Source organism: Condylura cristata, unplaced genomic scaffold (assembly GCF_000260355.1).
Source record: "Condylura cristata isolate star-nosed mole 26May11 unplaced genomic scaffold, ConCri1.0 scaffold00004, whole genome shotgun sequence".
NCBI lineage: Eukaryota > Metazoa > Chordata > Mammalia > Eulipotyphla > Talpidae > Condylura > Condylura cristata.
Window position 1 is genome coordinate 40,948,907 of NW_004567105.1, and position 16,419 is coordinate 40,965,325.

A 16,419-nucleotide genomic window follows, 5' to 3' on the forward strand; every position below is an offset into this window, starting at 1 on the left:
CTGAAGAGAGAAGCATTCAACAGCTGTCCTACACAGAATCCAGCAGACCTCCACAGATCCTCAGAGACTTCCAGTCTCCCACCTCCCACAGACCTTCAGATACCCAGCTGTTGCACTTGACTCTGGCCCTGCCTCTAACACCGCCTAAAAGAGGGACCACATGCATTTGCCTGGTGTCTCAAAGAACTGTTGACTGTTGGTTCATGCCAATAGTTACAAAGAGTTGTAGCATTGCTGTATCTGACCCTCCACCTTGGTAACTACTGTTGACCAGCATTCCTGAGCAAGAGAACAATCCACTGTGTCTGGTTCTTGGGCACCACATCCAGTGCTGTTAAGTCCAGCCGTTAGACAGTGGCTGTGGGCTGCTGCAGTGCATCTCAGTGATCACCTCCAGCTGTCACTGTGAATTGGATCCACTGTTGAGTGGTACACCACCAGCTTCAGGCCCTCGTTGATTAAACAGCATCATCTCTCACAAGCAGCCTTTGTTTGCGACTACCAGATGTTGTAGACACTGTCTGGGATGAGGCAGCAGCATCCTATGGCCTTAGAAACTCTCTCTTTTCCCAATCTCTGGTTTATTAAATAAAAGCCATTATTGTCAGACTCTGCACCTGAGTGGTATCTTGCATCCAGTGCATGAGGGAGGACCCATAGATGATGACCCACACTCCCATTTTGGCACTGTTGTTTAGCACTCTTTGTACTGTTTTATGCCATGGGGTCAAATGGAGATGGTGCTGAAAACTGAAAATATGGACTTATCCTGGAACCCTTCCCAGTTTCTTTCTTCTTCTTCTTCTTTTTTTAATGATTTATTTATTTGTGCATACAGGCCTGGGGTACAGGTCAGAAGTGCAGGGGCAGTGAGGTGATTCCCTAGAGACAGAGTGGGGAGCAGACTAGGGAGATCAACAAAGTACACTGCTGAGGGGAGCAGCAGGCGGGTTAGGAGAAGTCTGCCGCACCATGTGGGTCACCTCTGGGGCGGGGATAGAACTCGCACTGCAGTGGCTGCAGTGCTGCGTCTTAAGCAGTTGAGCCACCAGGGAGGGCCCCCAGTTTATTTTTAGAGTTATCAATCATTTTGATCCTGGTAGTATGACAAAGAACCTGCTCTGGGCAGTGCTGCTGGCCAGACTGTGGGTTCCTGTGAGCTGGCTACTAGCTGGATATTCATGGGCAACTGTGACCTATTTGCTATCTGAAAATCACAGCAGAGCATTCCTTGACTCCCCATGGAGTATAGCCGTATTACAAGGCAGGTTCCAGGATGACTCCAGGCCACTGTTCACCTGATTATGTGACTATCTCCATGCTGCTCTCGGGGTAACTGTCCGTGATAACATCAAATATTGCTGATGCAAATGTCTCTGAATGTATGGTCACGATGTCCCCTTCTCTAGTCCTTGTAAAACTTTTGCCTCCATTCCAATCCTACTCTCTCGACTCTATTTCTCATACCATTGTTGAAGGACTTGCTTTTACTGGCCTGTGTGCTTTCAATAAATGGCACAAGGAATGCTGCTTCACTAGCAGAGTCTTGCAAACCTGCTCCAGGCTGCTGTGTCCCTTATTGGGCTGCTGCTGCAAAGTGGCAACAAAGTTCCTGTCCCAACACCAGAACTGCCCTCGGGGTAACAGCTGAATATTTCCTCCTGGAAACGTGAAGACCCAAATTTGGTTCCCTTTGCTCATTAACACCTCTATGTGTGTGTTAATTATTTTTGTGTCTTTCATTTTAGATTTTATTTTAGGAAACAAAAATAATTAGTTGACAAGAACTGAAGTTAAACTATAGAATAAACCATGTATTTATATATGTGCATGTGCGTATGGTATGTACTATGAAATTGTGTGTTTGTTTGTGTATGCTTGTTTTGTGAGCATGTGTGTTAGTGTATATGCATGTGTGTGTATATTTGTATGTGTATCTATGTGTGCATGTCTGTGTGCATTGTTAATTGTAGTAAAAAATATCTTACTATTTTAGACAATGAGAGTATTGGATCATCAAAGTGAGAATTGGATTGGAATCCAGAAAGCAGTCTGACATATTTTACTCTATGAGAAGCATCCAATAATCACAAATTTGAGTTTAGTTTATAAAGATAAAATAGCAAGTCAATGACATCAAAAGCCTAATTGCTCTGAGGAGGGAGGGGATGTGTACTTCTAGTTCTAAGTTATTTTGACCTGAAGCTATAGTGATACTATCTATGTGTAGAGGAAGGCAAAATCCAGGTGTAGTTTTGAGAAAGCACTGTGGATATGTAAATACCATGTATCCATTGTTTAAATTCCTTTTTATGACTCTTTGGTCATATTTCAGGACTAAAAACATTTGTAAGCATTTGAATCTATAGATTCCAGAGCACATATGAAGATGGAAATCCACTTTATCTCAATAAACTAATTTGGAAAGAAAACAAATCTGAAATAAAAAGAAGAAAAACACTAGTTTTAGTCAGTAAATTTTTGCCTACCTGTTTCCTAGAACTTCAAATATATGCAAATGATTTTGCCTTGCTTGTCTTCTAGGCCATGGTGGTGGGTGCAATGTGGGGTGACTACCCAGAATATTGTACAACATATTCATTTACAATATCTATGGGTGTTTGCCCTACCTTTTTGTTTGCATGTGTATATGTACTTATATGTGTTATGTATGTGTGTTTGTGTGTAAAGATATGTGTGTGTTATATGTGTATTGCATGATCCCTTTCCTCTGGTTGCAGATTGACGGTACCCATAAAATTTTATTGATTCTTCCCTCTACATTATGAATTGGAGACTTTCTCTATTATATATCACACACACACACACACACACGATAATAAGTAAATTCCTTGCTTTGAAAATAACTCAACAATGTCTTCTTTATTTTTATGCAATTATTCAAAGGTATTTACTCCAGGTGTTCTAACATTTGTGCCATCTTTCTTCACGCAGAGTTACATTTCCAATTCATTCCACTCTGTGGCAGATATCAGGCCCTCTTGTCACTCAACACTTGTCTGCAAGGGGCTCTTTAAGAAATCCTGGTGGTCAAGAAGATGTGGTACATACACACAATGGAATATTAGTCAGCAACAAAAAAGGATACACTCATGCCGTTTGCAGCAACATGGAAGGAGCTGGAAGAGATCATGCTCTTTGAAGTAAGTCAGAAAGGAAAATACTAGATGGTTTCATTTTTAGGAGGACTGTAAGGGATCAGGAACAAAAAGTAATTATAGCAAAGTAAAAATCAAAATCAACAGCAACTATAAGTCAGAGACAATCTGGAGGGGTGTTGAGTGGAAAAGGATCACAACAGGGTAGGGAAGAGCACAAGGAACTATGGTAATGGCACATGAGTGAGTTGATGGGAATTCTATAGGGACTTTAATTGAGATAAAAAAGCATACATTGTACAAAAATGAAGAATTTAAAAAATATATAAAAATATCCTAGTGGTGACTGTACCATAAATTTGGTAACCTCTAAAAGCATGTTACTCCCCAAAACTCCTTCCAATAAACTATTTTTAGGCTGAGCAGGTACAGTGAACAACATACAGCAGAGTCCAAGCATTTATGAAGGGAAGAAGCAGCAGCAGCCATCACTTTAGTTATCTTGCTTGGCCTCTTGTACAACCTTTTTTGTTTGTTTGTTTGTTTTTGTTCTTATTTGGTATAGAAGATGGGCCAAATAATGTCATCTAGGGCTAGCTGTCCCTTCCCTTAGCATATCCATTGTTTTCCTTTTGAGTGGGTTTTCGAATTTTTCTTGAAGTCATTGCCCTTGATGTAAGCAATCTCTTCAGGGCCATTGCCGAACAGCTCAGTGGCAGAGAATTTCCCCTTACCTTGCCACCTTTATACACAGGGATAACCTTCAAGGCTGGTTACACGCTGGTGACCAAAGATACGGGCCATTAGCCCCAAAGGGACTTTAGGACGTTAGCCCATGTCAGAGAGCAGTATGGTCAAATCAAGGAAGTGTGAGGACAAGAATTTCTGTAGGTTTTTTTTTGTTTATTTCAAATGAAACTTTCACTTATAATTTGAAGTTTCAATCTATGACATTTTGAAAACTAGATTTTTTTTAAAAAAAGTTTTATCTCATCAAATTTTTACTGTAGCATTTCTTTAAAATTGTATTTTTAAATTTATTTGTATATATTTTATATCACTGTTCATTTTCTAGCAATGTTTGCTTTCTTTTCTCAGGTCTAGTCGCCATAGAATTTCTGCTAACAAATTTGACTCCTAGGGATCTACCCAAAGGACACAAAAACATTGATTCAAAAAAATACCTGCACCCCTATATTTACTGCAGCACTACTTATAATAAGTAAATCCTGGAAACAACACAAATGCCCAAAATAGAAAACTGGTTTAAGAAAATGTGGTATATATACACAGTGAAATACTATGTGACAATCAAAAAGATAAGTTAATGCCATTTGCAGCAACATGGATGGAGCTAGAAGGAATTATGCTCAGTGAAACAGGTCAGAAAGAAAATAAAAATATCAGATGGTTTTACTTATAGGAGGAATGTAGGGAGATGAAACAAAGGATCAGGGGGAAAATAACAATAAAAGTGCAGAGAGAGTGGAATGAGGGAGGAGAGTGCAAAGAGGACTGTGTGATGGTGCATGGGTAAAATTGAATTTATTTATTAATATTTTACATCATTTCATTTTGGGATAGTTTTTTTTACCGACATTTGTATGGAAAAATGACACTAAGGGGTTTCATACTTATGCATAGAGCAAAACCTTCAGGTCATGGGCCTGAAGATGTCATACTCATGCTGAGCATTCCTCATGCTGAGACCCAGTGTGACTTGAACCAGACACAGACCTGCATTCCACTGATCCCTTTCCTCAGCCCCAGGTTGCAGTCACTCACCGAGTTCCAGTCACTTTTCATCCACACTCTGTACTGGAGACTTGTTTTCTATGCCCATTATGCTCTTTAACTAAAGCTCTTCCTGCAGCCCACCTGCTTTCCCAGACACCCGTCATTTCACAGAGACCTTCCCTTGTCTGCTCACAGAGCCATAATGGGAAGCCCTCAGGACTCACAGGGCATGATCCCCATTCTTTTTACACTCCTGACATTCTGTATGGTCCACACAACAGGATCCCCTGCCTGGGCATAATGTTCTCTCAGCCATCTACCTCTGCCCACGGTTCTCAACCATGCTGTCTACCCCTCAGCTTGCTGGACTCTGCTTGTCCTCCATGTACATTTATGCAGGTGGGTTCTTTTCTTGTCATATTCTCCACTCTTTGAAGACAAATGTTGGGACACTAGGGGAGTCTGAATTTTTGAGGGACAGTCTCAGATGTTCCTCCCTTAAAAGACTATCATATTTTCTGTATCTTGAATACCTTTCCTCATGGGGGCAGTGCGTATTCAGTTCCCTTCTGGGACAGGACCTGGGGATGTAACTTACCTTAATGTTTCCTAAGCCTTAAAATTGTTTGTATCTTTGGTTAAGCAATTTCTTTCTTGACTGCTTAATCTACCATTTGATACAGTTCAAATCATGCTAAATATGAAATATTATTTCAAATATCAGATTGCATTTAAGAGAATAAAGGGAAAATGTAAATGGAGATATTAATCAATACTAGAAAAAAAGAAATAATAAAAACTTTATTGTGATGTAGCACAAATCCCCCAAAGTGACCCTGTTCCTTGAGTCAACAAGCCGTTTTCCAGAAATATGTCCTACAGAGAGAAGCAACTATAAATGCTTATTCAGTAGCTGCTATTTTTGCAATCTCTTTATACAGATGTTGACCCAGACCAAATTCACATTTCAACCCTAGGAAAAATGTTATTAGCATTCTGTTTTGCTTACTTATGGAATATTATTAGCATTATTTTATTTATTATTATTTAAGTCATTAAAATTATAACTATGCAACTATAAGAAATAAAACAATGTATTGCCAATGAGATGTTTTAAAAAGCAGATTATTAATAGCTTATTAAATCTCTTTACATACAGTCTTTTTTTTTTTTAAAGATTTATTTAGTTATGTGTACAGAACTGGGGTGCAGGCCAGAGGTGTAGAGATGGTGATTCACCAGAGACAGAGTGGGGAGCAGAACAGGCAGATTGATGAAGTACACTGCTGACGGGCAGCAGGCGGGTCAGGAGAGGTCTGCTGCGCCATGTGGGTCACCTCCCTTGCTGGGGACCCAACTCACACTGAAGAGGCTGTGGCTTGCTTGCAATGCTGAGCTTTAACCCATTACGCTACTAGGAAGGGCCCCTATACAGTTTTTCTTCAGATAACCAGTGATTTGTATCATTTACATTTGTCTGTGTCTGTGTATATATGTCTATTATACATATATAATATGGACAACAAATATACATCTCCAATATCTCATATATATGTATACATATATGTACATTAATCTGTATGTGTTTCAATCTATCTGTTGTCTATTTCTGTATCTTAGTAGCTGGATTATAAAAAACACCAAAAAATTAAAAACTATTGTGTTTAAATAATTGTATTTAGAAAAAGGTTTCTGTGGGATAGGTTTTCTCTTTAATAGTTTCTGTATCCAAGTTTTGCTCCTATGAACAAGTTATACTTTTATAAATGAATATTATGTCTTTTTTCCCCAAAAGTACCTTATCAATCATCTCATATTTACAACCATCAAGAATTTCTAAAAATTGGAATGCATTTTAAATAAAATAGCAATATCCTAGACAATGGGCATTTTCCCCTCTGGCAGTAGCACAATGAGAACACATTTGACACACAGCCCAGAACATTCCGAGTGAACTAACAGCAGGAAACACACTCAAGCTGAGCTCATTTCACTTACAAGATGACAATTTGTTCTAAGTTTCAAAACTTAACCCAGCAAATATGATTTGAATAGATTATAGTAGAATAGGACTACATCAAGGAGTGAATATTAAAAAAATAATTTAAACCGGCCCTCCCTGGTGGCGCAGCGGGTTAAAGCACTGCACTAAGAAACTAAAGCCACTTCCGCATGAGTTCGATTCCCGCCTGCCCCAGAGGTGACCACATGGCGAGGCAGACCTCTCCTGACCCGCCCGCTGCTCCCCTCAGCAATGTACTTCGTTGATCTGCCTGTTCTGCTTCCCGCTCTGTCTCTGGTGAATGCTCTCACCCTCCGCATCTCTGGCCTGTACCCCAGTTCTGTACAAATAAATAAATAAATCTTTAAAAAAAAAATTTAAACCGAACCCTTCCAATGTTGGACAGTTGTTTGAACATGACCCAGTATCTGCATTATGTGTTTCCATTTCCCAGAGAGCAGCTCCAGCAGCTATAGGATCCCATAAAGCTCCCCCAATGAGTGCTCAGCTCAGCCAAGAGCTCTACTGAGCATTTTTATACAGTATTTCTCATCACAAAAACTCTCCTACAATGAAGGTGTTATTATTGTCATTGTTGTTCAATATAGATGAGAAAACTTGAGATAGAGAGATATTAGGTAAACTTCCTGAGCCTTGTGGTGACAGCTGAAAAACACACATCAGCACCATATTCAGTGCCTGGTCTCCATGAGTTTTCCATAAATGCTAACTGGTACAATTAACAATGGGAACATTCCCCCAAACCCCTTTCCAAGGCAAAGGGAGAGATCTGCTGTCAATGAAGCTTCCTATTGGCAATTCCCAAACTTCATGGTTACATATTACCTCCTTGAGACCAGGTCCACATGAAGAAGGAGGAGTTCACACCTACTTGTGATGGTGGTCTGTTTGGAACAGGCTCGGGGAAACACATCATTTGTACAGAGATACTTACACGAGGGAAGAAAGGAATCAGGCCGAGGGCAGAAGGTCTTTTCACTTAGAGACAGAAAAAAAAATAATTAGCAAACATCACAGGTTCTTGATGGGGAAGAGGTTACAACTGTAGATGCCTGGTGGGGATCCATCCTTCCAGAAACATCAAGTCCAACAGGACTACCTGTGCAATGATGCCTCAGAGCCTGTTTCTGATGTCTCTTCATTGCTTTCAAGTTCTCTATCTTCAACACATATCCATATCTCAAATCTACTCCAGTCAATGAAAGAAAGAAATTTACAGGGGTTAGATCATCTAGTCAAATCTATGCTTGCTCTTTCTGCATGTCTTCCCATTGTGATCTACACAATAATATAAAGGTAATAAATCTTGGCATACATTTGGAGAAAAGTAATCTAATAATTCCCATAATGTGTGGCTGCACACAGTTTCTTTGGGTGCATTATGAAAACTATCCCTAGCACATACCTCTAGTAAAGATACTTTCCTCTTAAGATAGACTGTACCTGCCCTAACAGGCAAGATTAGGTTGCAGTTTTCACTCCTCTTTCACCATACACTCCGTGTTGTCTGATGAATGACCATGCTGGCTATTGCTCAGACTTAATTGGTCCATTGAGAGTTTGAACCTGATTGGTCCATTTCCAATTCTGCCATTGTTCATGAGTGAAACCCCAGCTGGCTGTCCAGACTCAGCCTGTGCTAGTCTCATGTGGGCAGTGAGCCAGCTGTGGCAGTGCAGGGGGCCAAGATGCTCCCTACACCTGGCATCTTGGATCTACTTCCAGTGGGAGCTAGACTCTTACCAGAGAGTGGCCATCGCAATCAGAGCCCCAGGGTTGACCTGGAGGCTGCTGTGGTGCACATGGAGATCTATGTCCCTAGAGCCCTGGGCTGACCACAGGCTGAAAGTGCTGCTGGCTCTTTCTCTGTCCTGTTCCTGCAGAGGCTGTGATGGGCAAGTACAGCTGCTGCCACTGATGGATCCTGCCAGACAGAGCAGCTGGGGGGCCCTGTGACACTTTCACACACACACACACACACACACACACACACACACGAACACAGTGTTTGCATAATCATGGATATAAGAAATAGTTGATTATATAAATTAATAGATTTGTTTTAAATATTTGTATTTAATAATAATAAATAAGAAATGTATTTCTCTAGGACTTTAAAATGAATTACTATAGTGATCCTCCCTGGTGATGCAGCGGATTAAAGCACAGCCCTACAAGCTGACCACAGCCACTTCAGTACGAGTTTGATCCCCACCCTGGAGGTGACCCACATGGTGCAGCAGATCTCTCCTGCCTTACCAGCTGCTTCCCTCAGCAGTGTACATCATCAATCTGCCTGTTCTGCTCCCCACTCTGTCTCTAGTGAATCCTTTCACTGCCCCAGTGCCTCTGGCCTGTACCCCAGTTCTTTATGCATAAATAAATAAGATCTTAAAAAAAAAAAAAGAATTACTATAGAGGCTCTCCCTGGTGGCACAACAGGTTAAAGCACCACATTATGAAGCTCTCTGAAGCCACTGCAGCACGAGTTCAATCCCCAGCCAGAGAGCTGACCCACATTGTGTGGCAGATCTCTCCTGATCTGCCCAATGCTCCCTCAGCACTATACTCTGTCAGTCTGCCTATTCTGCCCCCCACTCTGTCTATGGTAAATCCTCTCACCCACCACACTTCTGGCCTGTACCCCAGTTCTATAAACATAAATAAATCTTTTTAAAAAATGAATTACGGCCCTCCCAGGTGGCGCAGCAGGTTAAAACACTGCACTGAGAAACTAAAGCCACTTCCGCATGAGTTCAAACCCCGCCTGCCCTGGAGGTGACCACATGGCGAGGCAGACCTCTCCTGACCCGCCTGCTGCTCCCCTCAGCAGTGTATTTCGTAGATCTGCCTGTTCTGCTTCCCCTCTGTCTCTGGTGAATCCTCTCACCTTCCGCATCTCTGGCCTGTACCCCAGTTCTGTACGAATAAATAAATAAATCTTTTAAAAAAAATGAATTACTATAACTCCAGAGAAAGAAATAATAGGCCATTTCTCAAGTTTCCTTTTTCATTAAACACTCCCCTCCCCTCCCCCAAGCTACCATGCTTGTGTTCATTTGTTCAATTCCCTCTCTCTCCCTCTCCTTCTTTACCTCAGGACACTCAGGATGTTTGTTGAAGTCCAGTAATTTTTGAAAGTGTTGTCTGCTATATGAGTGACCTATCCTTGCTTGATCATTTTGGAATTACAGATGCCCATACAATGTACCAGAGATTGGGCCTTTCACTTGCCTGGGTTTTGGAATTTGACAGGACATCACCTAAATGCATACACTCCTGCAAATGCTGCTTATACTTGAGGACTGAATTTTAGGAATGCAAGTCTTTGAATGAAAAAAAAAAAAGAACATTCAATTATCCAGAGCAGAAGAAAAGCACAGCTTTCCACAGGTGTTGCTTTTTAACTGCCTTGTGATGTGGCACAATTAACTCTGAGTTTGGAATGATCTGGAATCAAATTGCAGTCCTTAGGTTAAATAGTTCTGTGGCTCTGGGCATTTCCTTAATTTCTTTGAAGCTCTCCATATATGTATGTATGTATGTATGTATGTATGTATGTATGTATGCATTTATTTACATCATTGTTCATTTTTGTATATTTGTTTTCTCCTCCCACCACCACCAATTCACCTGTACACCATCAACATATTCCCCTTGTAACAGGGGAAGAAAAGGGGAAGTTCCAGGTTCCCTGCCCCACCCAGAAGGAGGGTGGAGCTGAGCAGAGAAAAGGAGAGAAGAGATGGAGAGCCAAAAAGAGACCTGAGGAAGCCACATGGAGCAGCAAGCATGTGAGGAAGAAACTGCTTGTTTCTTGGCCCTGGACTGGTTGAAAGAGATGTGGGTGAGAGACCCGTGGGGAGGTTGACTATGGCAGTGTTTATCTTGATTTTGATTTTGCTTTTTCCCTCCCAGACTTGTCTGGCCATTTCTGAGCCTTTTGTATGGGCCCCGGCCAGAAGGTGATTTAGTCTTTGGAGAGTTTTTAGGCCTTGCTTTTGGGCCAATCCCTTTTGAGTTGACTTTTGCCCACGAGGGGATGGGTAACTTCAGGTGTTAGATTTAGAAATTATATTCTTTGTCTTCCATATTGTATACTCACTGTATTAAAGTTCCTTTTTATTAAAGTTTGATATGTTTTGTCTTGATGTGGTGGATGGCAAAACAGGTTTGGGGGTTCAGTGGTAGCCCTCTCTCCCTGCTCTGTAACACCCTTGTGTTCTCCCTTCCTCCATTTGACCCCTTTTCCTACCCCACCCTTGCAGAATGTCTCTGGTTTATAATTGCCTGCTAGTTTTGCTTATTTATTTATTTATTTATTTATTAATATTGCTATTTTTTCCTGGCCCCTCCTTTGGTTCCCCTATATTCCTCCTATAAGTGGAACCACCTGTGGGTCTGCTAATCCTAAGTGGCCTAACCAGCCTCCATTTTGTTACCTACAGCTCTGTATTCCTCAAGCAAGATCAGAACTGCCTGGCCATGGGAGCCCAACCCTACAAGGTGCCCTTTAATCAACTAAGAGTGCAAAGCTGGATTACCCTGGGAAGGGCCTGCATCAAGAGGTATGACCCAGAACAGCAGGGAGTAGAGGGATGGGGGTTGCTGATGATGGATGCATAAACTTACTTCCGATTTATATATCATGAGGTATGAATGGGACTGTGGGAGGGGAGGGGGGCATTGACTACTGTATAACAAGGGATCCCAGAGAGCACCTGTTGATAGGATTGAAACCCAGACTGGGCAAGTAGGGCTTGATCTCAATTACAACCCAAAGCCAGCAGCAGATGAGGAGTAAACTCCTAATCCCTAATTCCATAGATGATAGCTTCACCCTTCCCCTTTTCCTTCATCTACTTCTCCACATCTCCTTTTCTATTTCCCCTTACAATTAGCACTGTCTGATTAATTTGTCAATGAAAAGGCCAGGATCCTGCATTATGTAGCCTGCTCCGTGACTCCCGTTTCTTCAAAAGTGTGGTGTTGCCTGAATGTAACAACCATCAATATTTTTCTTTTTCCTTCTGGTTTATTTCACTGAGAATTATCCCTTCCAGCTCCAACCACATTGATGCAAATGCATTGAATTTGTCTTGTTTAATTGCTGAATACCAGCAATTAAACATTTCTTCAATGTAAAAAAAGGGAAAAATACAGTAGTCTAGTTAATATATATCTTTTGTGAGTTTAAATGAATTAATATTGATGAAAATTTGATTTTGTGTCCCTCTAACACCTATAGGTTGCTTAATAAATACTGATTGACAGTATCCTTCCCTCATTTTACTTCAGGTAAGATTGTTATGAGCTGTTGTGCTATTTTGCTTGTGCTTGTATATTCTGAATCTGTAAGATACTTCCAATATGTAGGTGAGAATGCTAGAAGTCAGACTGGTTGGAACTCAACAGGAAACCTTCCAAATCTGTCACTGTGGTAATTACAGCAATGTTAAGTCCACGTGAAGCTCAGGCCTAGAACAATCTGGAGTCAGTGTTGTTAGGGAGACCTGGGGCTCGCTGGCAAAAGTGGCAAAGTCCTTTCCTTCCCTCCTCCTGTGTTCCTGTCTCTCTGACCAGGACACAGTAGGTTTCTTGGCGTATACTGAAGAGCTGGCTTGGTGACAGCAGTTGGGGAAGTCGATGTCAGTACTGGACCCCTGTGACTTTATTTCCGTCATTGGGTTTCCCAATTTGAGAGGCAGAGTCTGCCACTTCCCTTCTTTTCAAGGTTATTTTGTGAACTTTTAACCTTTATAAAGGTATATGCAGTGTCTTGAGCATCATAAGCTGCCCAGGAAAAGTCAAGAGTTAGAGTTTCCATTAGGATGTGTTTCTTTCTTTGCTCTCAGTGAAGAATTTCTTTACTTTTTATTAGGTGGTTGATCCTCATAGAAAAAATAAGATCTATTTGCAGTACTTTTCTTGCATTTAGTATTCATTTGCCAACCTTCTTGGTGTTTTCTTTTTCAACTAGACAAATATAGAAAATATCAGAAATAGAAAATTATGCTTTTTTCTTATAATGAATGTTTGATTCATCTATTGGGTTAAAATACCATGAAAATTTCAGAGAATAAAGAAATCTTGACATTCCTGAGTTAGAGGAAATATGACCTTAGTCAACCAAGACTTTCAATGTGATCACCTTAGTCCTTTTTGGTTAACTAAAAATTTGGCCTTGTTTTTAAAGGGGGGGAAAAGTCTGTCAATTTTGTTTTCAAAGACTCTTGGATTACAACATCCTTAAAATGATTTTTAGAAGAAGACTAAGGCATAGGGGAAAAATTCAGAGGGCAAGGTTGCAGAACATACTTAGGAATCTCTTAAACTCCATTTTTGAAAATGGGATGAAATAATATTCTAATTTGCCATACATGGCAAAACTCATAAATATCTTGATATTTCAACACATCTTCACAATAGGATAGTTTCCAGGTTTCTCTTCTCAAAACTTTGTCTTATTTCAATGTGGTGAAATGTCTTTGGGAGAAAAAAACAAAAGTCAGTATTTCATGTCAAAGAGATTTCAAGAAATCTACTTTGAATAGGAGGAGTTTATGAATTATGTTAGAATTTTATCTCAGCCTAAATATTTTCCTTAGATTAAAAAAAAAAGTTTAACTAGGAAGTTAAGTATTTAACTAGGGAGTTTCAGAGGCCAATGTAACTTGCAATTCACCAACCCTCGGGCTGGCCATGCAAAGTGGAAAAGTTGATGCTTGGGAAGCAGTTATACTGCTAGTGCTATGTGTTAAAGCAACTGGAGTTCTCTAATCAAGAATTGAGTTATCTTCTTTACTGAACTACTGAATATCTATCAACTTTCATTCTTTCAGGCAAGCATAAATATTTCATTATGTCTTTATGCATAAAAGAACTGGGGTACAGGCCAGAGGTGTGGGAGGGTGAAAGGATTCACCAGAGATAGAGCTGGGAGCAGAACAGGCAGATTGACGAAGTACATTGCCGAGGAGAGCAGCAGTTGTCAGGAGAGGTCTGCTGCACCATGTGGGTCAGTTCTCTGGCCAGGGATCAAACTTACTGCAGTGGCTGTGGATAGCTTCACAGTACTGTGCTTTAACCCTTGCAGCACCAGGGAGGCCCTTATTTCATAATGCCTTTCTGTCAGATGTCAGTATTATTATTAGGGTCAGTGAAGTCCTTCTTGCACGCAAGAATATCTCTTTTTGGGACAACGTGCATTCCAGAACATGAGACTAGTTGCAACAATTTCCTCCACTTGTACTGTTGCTTGATTTCCAGGAGGAATTTCTGTCTTCTTTGAGGTCACTATCTACGGTGCTTGCCTGACTCCTTTTAGAATAGGCGACAACTGAAGGAATAGCTGATCCAGCATGGTCACTGAACCGCCACTGCTTTTGGCTCAAAGAAGCTTCTTTACACTTTGTGGTGAGGAGGCTGGCCAGTACTATTGTTGAGGTCACTGCTTGGCCTAACCTTCGCAAATGAAAGAATGCTGCTAAAACTGGAATCATTAGCATTCAGCTCTGAAGATTTTTCTCCCCAACAACAAATATGTAGCTGTGATTTCATCATATTTTATTTTACTAAGGTATTCTTGAAATATTTCTTGTGAACATCCTATTCCCTACCATAATATCCTTTTCTGAGACCATAGTTCTGGCTCAACAAATGGTCCACCTTCCTCATGTCCTGCATTGATATATCTGCCCTCCATTTTTTGCTCCAGAGTACCTCATTTTGTTAGATTTAGCATCAGGACACATTTGAGAATGTTTTCCCAGTTTGTAGACATGTCAAAAGGATTTCTCTATTCCCTTCTCAATACCCATTCTTTCAGCTCCTGTAGATTTTGACCATCAGTTGGGTGAACTCACTGTCAAGGTTACCAAGGATGACAGCAAGGATCCAGTGTCCAGTTCTGACTATCACATTTCTTGCCCTGAAAGAGCTCTGGGTCTGCATATGGAAGACAGACACACAGTAGCAGTAATTTCATCAATAAAACAGAAGTCAGCTATTTTAATGTTTATATCAACAGCTAACAATAGATTTTCAGCCTTGTGATCTCTGAACAGTCTGCTTTTGATGGAAATACTAGACTGCAGAGATTATCTGCCTAAACTTAGCATTTCTTTCTTTTTCCTTCATTCTTTCATCTGTAACCAAATAGTCAAACACTTCACCTTCACTTGCATACTTCATGATTAAGTAGTGTTTTGTCTGTTTTTTTTTAAAAAAAGATTTATTTTATTTATGCACACAGAACTGGGATACAGGCCAGAGATGCAGGTGTGGTGAGAGGATTCACCAGAGACAGAGTGGGGAGCAGAACAGGCAGATTGACAATGTACATTGCTGAGGGGAGCAATGGGCAAGACAGGAGCGGTCTGCTGTGCCATGTGGGTCCCCTGTGGGGCCAGGGATTTAACTGGCACTGAAGTGTCTGGCTAGCCTCAGTACTTTGACATAACACTGGGAGGGCCCAGTGTCTTGTCAGTTTTAATGACTTTCAATATCTTTACTATGTTTGGATGGTTTAAAATTTTTATTATTCCTTCTTATCTGAAGAGCTTCTGTAGACTTGCTGAATTTAACTGAATTCAGTTAGTTAAATTTTTATTGCAACCAGTCTCCTGTAAATGTATCTTGCCAATTCCCCTGGCCAATTGCTTTCAACAATTTGTAGTTTCTTATTTTCTTTTCTTTTCTTTTTTTTTTTTAAGATTTATTTTATTTATTTATGCACACAAGAGCTGGAATGTAGGCCAGAGGTACTGGGGTTGAGAGGATTCACCAGAGACAGAGTGGGGAGCAGAACAGACAGATGTACTGAGATACACTGATGAGGGCAGAAGAGTGTGAGACAGGAGAGGTCTGCTTTGCCATGTGGGTCGCCTCCCTGGCCAGGGATCGAACTCTTGCTGCAGTAGCTGAGAATAGCTTGATAAATGCTGAGACTTAACCCTTTGCACCACAAAGGAGGCCCCGTTTGTAGTTTCTGGTGTAAAGTTTTTCATCTGCATGTGAGTTACTGATTTTGTATACCTAGCTCCACAGGGCCCAATGTGATAGGCAACTTCTTGTTGTGCAACTTCTTGTTGTACATCTTCTTGTGATGTACCACGCACATGACACCTGACAGAGGTGTCCCCAGTGACATTTTCCTCCATTTAGATTTTGCATGATGCATGGGTAAAATACAATAGTCCCTGGAAGCTGGTGATTACATCTTCTATGGCCCAGCAGTTGTGGTCCTTGTGCCCAGCACACAGTAAAAAATCAAATACAGAATACCACAAGTTTGAAGCAGGAAAAGAATTTAATATCTGTAAGGCGAAGACTAGGACAGTAAGAGGCAATTCTCAAATCCATCACGCCATGGAGGGGCTTTTTAATAGGAAGTTTTACATCTAGAAAAGCAGAGAAACTGAGAATTGTTTGGAGAATGATTGAGGCAGGTTTCAGTTTGGAGGGAAGGTGGGCAATTCTCCATTTATTATGGATTTGTAGACACACAGGATCTGTGACCGGAACTATAATTTATTTCAT

At 40.8% G+C, this 16,419-nt stretch overlaps 1 pseudogene; it reads right to left on the bottom strand.

The window, feature by feature from the left end:
- Positions 1-14,102: 14,102 nt before the first annotated feature.
- On the bottom strand, positions 14,103-16,000 carry LOC101620989 (annotated as a pseudogene).
- Positions 16,001-16,419: the final 419 nt, after the last annotated feature.